The sequence below is a fragment of the Aegilops tauschii genome, chromosome 3 (genome assembly GCF_002575655.3).
Source record: "Aegilops tauschii subsp. strangulata cultivar AL8/78 chromosome 3, Aet v6.0, whole genome shotgun sequence".
Classification (NCBI taxonomy): Eukaryota; Viridiplantae; Streptophyta; class Magnoliopsida; order Poales; family Poaceae; genus Aegilops; species Aegilops tauschii.
Genome location: NC_053037.3, coordinates 289,972,789 through 289,979,933, shown reverse-complemented (window position 1 = coordinate 289,979,933; position 7,145 = coordinate 289,972,789).

Here is a 7,145-nt window from a genome sequence, read left to right as displayed (position 1 = left end):
CAGTACCCCCATTCCTCGCCAGGAGTGGGCAGGGGCCCTCAGCGTCGTACTTGCACCAGAGGCCGGCCGCGCCGTACTTGCACTGGTGTAACATCCTAAATTTTCAATTTGGAATGTTATACAATAGATCATCATTGCATATCTTATTTTTATTTGCATCTTGGCTAGATCCTAGAAATTCTACGCAACTCAAGGACCCACGGAGAGAGTTGGGGATTTCGTTATTTTCATATTTGGGTTTTCTCAAATTTTGAAAATAGGATCATTTGTTTTAATTATTTTTCTCTCCGAAAAATGTTTCATATTTAAAATATATGAGAGGGGATAATATGAATTCTCCAAAAATAATGAAATATTGGAGGAAAAATATTAAAAACAAACATTTGATTTTATTTGGATTTTATTTGGTTTTATTCAAAATTGCATTTTAGGCCCAAATGATCTTGTCCGGCTTATTTTTAGAGGACGGAGAAAATTTATTTCGGGATTTTTGGAGTCCGTTTAGTTTTTTTCTTTCTTTTTTTGCACGTCCAAATTATTTAAAAAAAAGTCAACCGACTCCGGGCCGTACACGAGCGGGACTCCTCGGGCCGGCCCTTATAAGCCGCGACCCCGGCGCCCCAGCCCACCCGAGCTGCCGCCCCGAAACCCTAGCCCCGTCCCCGATCCGCCGCCGTCGCCAGCCGCCGCCCGCGCCGCCGCGTCCCGCCGCCGTCGCCGGATCCGCCGCCGCCCCGTTCTGCCACCCCGCCGCCGATTCCCCTCGCCGCCGGAGCCGCCATCCACCACCGCCGCCCGACGAGGTAGCCGCCGGAGTTCGTCGCCGCCGTCGGCGGTTTTCTTCAGAAAACCGCCCGGTCTTTCTTTATATAAAAACCGCGGTTTATTTTTTTATATAGATCGGTTTAGTTTTTTCTGGTTTATTTATTTTGCGGATGTTCGTCCGTACGTTCATTTTAACAAACGGTTTTCGTCGTTTAACCGCAGACAGCGAATGTTCGTTCGTTAGCCTGTTCGTCAGTTTTTCTTTTTCTCGGATTTTCCGTGATTATTTTCGATCGCGATTTCTAATCCGATTTTTGTTCTAGTATAACTTTTTGCTCGTTTATCAGAATCAGGCGATTCAAGCGCCTAGAGTTTCGTCTCAAAACTCTCTTTCTGTTTAACCAACTTAAACAAGTTTTTTCTACTGTAAAATTTGACTTAGGTCCATATTAGTAAACGAAGCTTGTTTCTTTCGCCGTTTGAGTTTCGTTGCTTCGTTCGATTTGATTCTTTTTGCAAACCGGAGTTCTTAAGTTGAACTTTCTGGTTAGATCTCTTATTTTGAGTTTTACCCGTGCACCCTTGCTTGATTGCTTATGTATGTATTGTTTGTTTGCGATAGAGTACCCGGAGTGCGAAGCGTGCTACTACGAGTCTCTAGGTTTCACGGATCATCAGCAAGGCAAGTAACACTTTGATCATACCTCTTTACCACCCAGTTTTATTACATTAGATCAACCCTCAAACTATTGCATGGCTAGGAATTGTTTAATATGTGGGTTTTGGGAAGTAGATGAGGTAGTACCTATTGCCCTATTTATTATCAAACCTTTGGGAGTTACTTCTACGTTGCATATATTGCTATGCTATGCTCGTAGACGTGGATTGGGTGAGTGTATTCCATGACAGATGTGAGATTGTTAATTAATGGTTCAACTTAAGGTGGTTACTTAAATTCACATCTGGGTGGATTGAGGCACCTGGGGAACCCAGTGTTGCCTGTATTTTTGGATATCCCGGAGTAACCGTGAGATTATCCTATGGACCGCCACCCAGGCTCAAAGGGATCATGAGATTATTCATGCTAGAAACTTCCATGTGCAGCCACAAGCTATTATGGGCTCTAGCATAGTTGATTAAGTCGTGTGAACTCTTACAGTGGTAGACTAGCAGATGTAGGGGAAAGTAGGTGTAACTGTCTACCCATCGTCAGGTGCTAATGCTTCTGAAAGGCTGTGTCTCGGTCATCCGTTTCTCAAACACCATGTAGTGCGAGAAATCAAACGGAGGAGATCGAGTCTTGTGAGGAAAAGTGCGCAAACCTCTGCAGAGTGTACAAACTAATCATGGTTAGCCGTGTCCCCGGTTATGGACATCTTGAGTATCTAGTTCTTGGATTATCATGTGAATCTCATCATCATGTTACTTAATTTAATTTGATTGGGTTAATCATGTTCTTAATTGGGATTGAGTTGGAGGTACCTTCTCAATGTTTAACAACCACCATGATAGTTAAATAAAATTTATTCCTTTGTTGTAGGGAAAAATTGGCTTTTCGCAAAACTGTAACCATAGAGCTTTCCACCAGCCATATATGCATGCAGAGATACCGTTACTCTGTTCATTACTCTCCATGTGTTACTTTGCCAGCATATTCCATGTGCTGACCCATTTTCGGGCTGCAACGTTCATGTTGTAGACTTTTCAGACGATGAGTAAGGTGCCATAGGTCATGGTCTTATACTCAGTGATGCCGTTGGAGTTGATGGACTCACTTTATCTTCCAACCCTTCCGCTGTTATCATTTTAGATGGCCTTAAGCCATATTTATTATAATAAGTTCTCTTTTGAGACATTCGATGTAATAAGTGTGTGATTGCTACTCTGTTATAAATCCTTCAAGTACTGTGCGTGTCAGCATTACCGATCCAGGGATGACACTGATGCACAGAGACTAGACTGTTTGAGGTCTGATCGCTACAAAGATGGTATCAGAGCACACGCTGACTGTAGGACACGACCACTAAGCTAAAACCCTATATCACTACTCTCTTCTCATTTCTGACTCCTCTCCTTTCTTCCACTCTTTTAGGATGGCGGATGCAAGGAACAAGTTCGCGCAACCGGATGAGGATACACCTTTTGGACGACACTTGAAGGAAGTTACTAGGTACCTGAACATCGGAATACCAAGCTTCACCGGGACCAACAACGCCACACTACCAGAAGAGAAGCGTTGGATGATTCAATTTCAAGTTCCAGGAAGGACGTTCATGCCAGTCACTGAGCCCATAGAGTTTTCCTTTGATGCACCAACCCGGAGTCTAGGAAAGAGCATGGCAGCCCACATCGCCATGGGACGCATTGGAGAAGTGTACCACAATGATCTTAAGGATACTATCTATCAGATTTGTGGGCGCCGAGATGAGCAATGGGAGATGATCAGCACCAGGAAGGATAGATCTATTGCAGCTTTCATTCAGGAGTTAAACCAGCACATTCGTCGCCAGGAGAACCAGATGTGCGCAGACATGATAGATCTGAAGAAGGCAAAGACTAGGATCATGGAACTGGAGAAAGAACTCTAGGCTACACGCGAGAATTATATGGAGGAAATCGTCGCACTAGTGGAGAAGAATGGCGACCTGACGAAGAAGATCGGAGTATTCATGGGAGACCCAGTGCCAGGAGGAGATGACGACGATTCTACTTGCCCGGAGAACTACATCATCATCGATGACACCGACTCGGACCCTGACGATAGCAATGATGACTATGTTGATGAAGCCGGAGCAGATATCATGGAGTCTTCGACCGATCAATTTTTCTAGTAGACCACCAAATTAGTAGTAGTATTTTCCCCATGTATATAGTATAGTCCAAGCACTTTGTAACGATAGTTAGATCGATTGTATGCCTTGTTTGAATTGATTGGAGTGATATGATTGTGTTTGTCTCATGTGCATATGGGTAGTGTTTTCCCTCTAGACCTCATTCTATCCTATTTTCTCATCTTTTCTAAACCCATCAGATGCCTCCGAGACGCGACACCGGATTTGTTTTCCCACCGGAGATCACTCAGTTGATTCAGCAGCAGAATGCCCTGATGCAAGTGCTAGTTCAGAACCAAGGCAGCAACAACAACAACAACCCACCACCACCACCATCCGTTGATCATTTAGCCCGTTTCTTGAGGCTAAATCCGCCGGTGTTTTCCAGCAGCACCGAGCCGATTGTTGCAGATGATTGGCTCCGCAAGGTTGGAAGGGAGCTGACCACTGCAGGATGCACAGATGCGGAGAGAGTGCGTTTTGCCGCACATCAGCTTGATGGACCCGTAACATCATGGTGGGAGAATTACACAGCCACTCACCCCAATGACACAGTCACATGGGACCAGTTTCAGCAAGCTTTCCGTACTGCCCATGTTTCAGCAGGAGCTATGGCCATGAAGAAGCGTGAGTTTTGCAACTTACGCCAAGGAGGACGTACCGTCGGCCAATACGTGGAGGATTTCAGTAAGTTAGCACGTTATGCCCCAGATGATGTTGCTACGGATGCAACTAAGCAAGAGAAGTTTCTGCAAGGACTGAATGATGAGCTGAGCATGCAGTTGATGGTGGCAACTTTTAACAACTACCAGGAGTTGGTAGACAGAGCTCTCATGATTGAAGGGAAGCAGCAGCAGATTGAGAGCCATAAGAGGAAGTATGGACAAGGAAAGTACAATACAAGAGCTCATCACAAGCCTCGTTTTACCCCGAACTCGGGAGGACACCTTCAGCATAACCACGGAGGTCACAATCACAATGGAGGGAGCTCGCACAATCATAGTGGCCCCAAGAATGGTAATGGGAACGGAGGAAGCAACGGACAGAACCGTTCCAACCCATCAACCCCAGCCAAGAAGGATCTGAGCCACGTCACTTGCTACAAATGCCAGAAGACTGGACATTATGCAAATGAATGTCCTGAAGCTAAGAATGGGAATGGCAACGGAAGCTCGGGGAAGAAGCCGAACCCTTTCAATAGAGGACAAGTGAACCACGTTAACGTGGAGGAGGTAGAAGCACAGCCTGATGCAGTAATAGGTAAGTTTTTGGTTAAGTCATTTACTGCAATCGTTCTTTTTGATACTGGTGCATCACATTCATACATATCAAGGGGATTTGTGGATAAGTATAAGTTACCCACCAAAGTTCTTAGAACACCTATGTTAGTAACCTCGCCAGGAGCAGAGTATATGGCAAGCCAAGGATGTTTTCAGATGCCATTGGCCATAGGTAGGCATGTTTTCCCCTCAGACCTAATAGTTTTGGAGTCGCAAGGTTTGGATGTGATTTTGGGAATGGATTGGCTATCGATGTATGGAGGAAACATCGGCGCCAGTAAGACGATCTTGCTTACTACCCCAGAAGGAAGAAGGATTAAGTACGTATCCCGGCATGTGCCGAAGAGGACTCAAGTGAATTCCTTATCAGGAGTTGTACAGGAGGAAGTGCCAGTGGTGAAGGATTTCCCTGACGTCTTTCCAGAGGAGTTGCCAGGCATGCCACCGGATAGAGACATTGAGTTTTTGATTGAGCTTTTGCCAAGCACAGGGCCGATATCTAAGAGACCGTACAGGATGCCTGCTAAGGATTTGGAAGAAATTAAGAAGCAGATTAAGGAGCTACTGGATAAAGGATATATTCGCCCAAGTTCGTCACCTTGGGGATCACCAGTACTTCTAGTGGAGAATAAAGATGGATCGTTGAGGATGGTTGTTGATTATCGTGGATTGAATGAAGTAACAATCAAGAACAAGTACCCACTGCCGATGATCAATGATCTGTTTGACTGACTACAAGGAGCTAAAGTATTTTCCAAGATTGATTTGCGATCAGGATACCACCAGTTGAAGATTCGAGAGCAGGATATACCCAAGACAGCTTTCACCACAAGGTATGGGCTATATGAGTACACCGTTATGTCATTTGGCCTGACTAACGCACCTGCCTATTTCATGAACATGATGAACAAAGTGTTTATGGAGTTTTTGGATAAGTTCGTCGTAGTGTTCATTGATGATATTCTGGTCTATTCGAAGAATGAAGAAGAGCATAAGGAGCATTTGCGTTTGGTACTTGGAAAGCTCAGAGAACATCAGTTATATGCCAAGTTCAGCAAGTGCGAGTTTTGGTTAAAGGAAGTTGGATTCCTTGGACATGTTATATCCGGAGAAGGAATAGCAGTAGATCCCACCAAGGTTAACACTGTGACAAATTGGGAAGCGCCCACGTCAGTTGGAGAGATCCGGAGTTTTCTTGGACTCACAGGATACTACCGGAGATTCATTGAGAATTTCTCGAAGATTGCAAAACCTATGACCGAGTTGTTGAAGAAGGACACCAAGTTCAATTGGACGGAGGAATGTGAGGCTAGTTTCCAGGAGTTGAAGAAACGTTTAGTTACAGCGCCAGTGTTGATTCTGCCAGATCAACGCAAGGATTATGAAGTATATTGCGACACTTCTCGTCGAGGACTTGGAGCAGTGCTAATGCAGGAGGGAAGAGTTGTTTCATATGCCTCACGACAGCTTAAACCCCATGAGTTGAATTATGCTACACATGATTTGGAGTTAGCAGCCATAGTGCATGCGTTGAAGACATGGAGGCATTTTCTCATCGGAAACCATTGTGAGGTGTACACGGATCACAAGAGTTTGAAGTACATTTTCACACAGAAGGAGTTAAATCTCAGGCAAAGGAGATGGTTGGAGCTCATCAAGGATTATGATATGAGATTGCATTATCACCCAGGGAAGGCTAACGTAGTAGCTGATGCGTTGAGCCGCAAGAGCCATGTCGACACACTCATGACCGGAGAGTTACCCAAGGAGTTAGCCGAGGATCTTCGTGAACTATGTTTGGAAATAGTTCCAAGAGGCTTTGTAGCAGCATTGGAGACTCAGTCTACTTTGATGGATAAGATCATAGAAGCTTAGAAGACAGACAAGGAGATTGCTGAGATAAAGGAAAGGATGAGTAAAGGAAAAGCCAAGGGATTTCGTGAGGATGAGCACAATACCTTATGGTTTGAGGACCGCGTATATGTGCCCAATGATCAGGAGATCAGGAAGTTGATTCTGCAAGAGGCCCATGATTCACCATATTCGATTCACCCAGGAAATACCAAGATGTATCTGGATTTAAAGGACAGTTTCTGGTGGACCGGAATGAAGAAGGATATTGCGGAGTATGTAGCAGTTTGTGATGTATGTCAGAGAGTGAAGGCAGAGCATCAGAAGCCAGCAGGATTGCTACAACCATTGCCGATACCCGAATGGAAGTGGGATAAGCTAGGCATGGATTTCATCACGGGATTGCCCAGGACTCGTT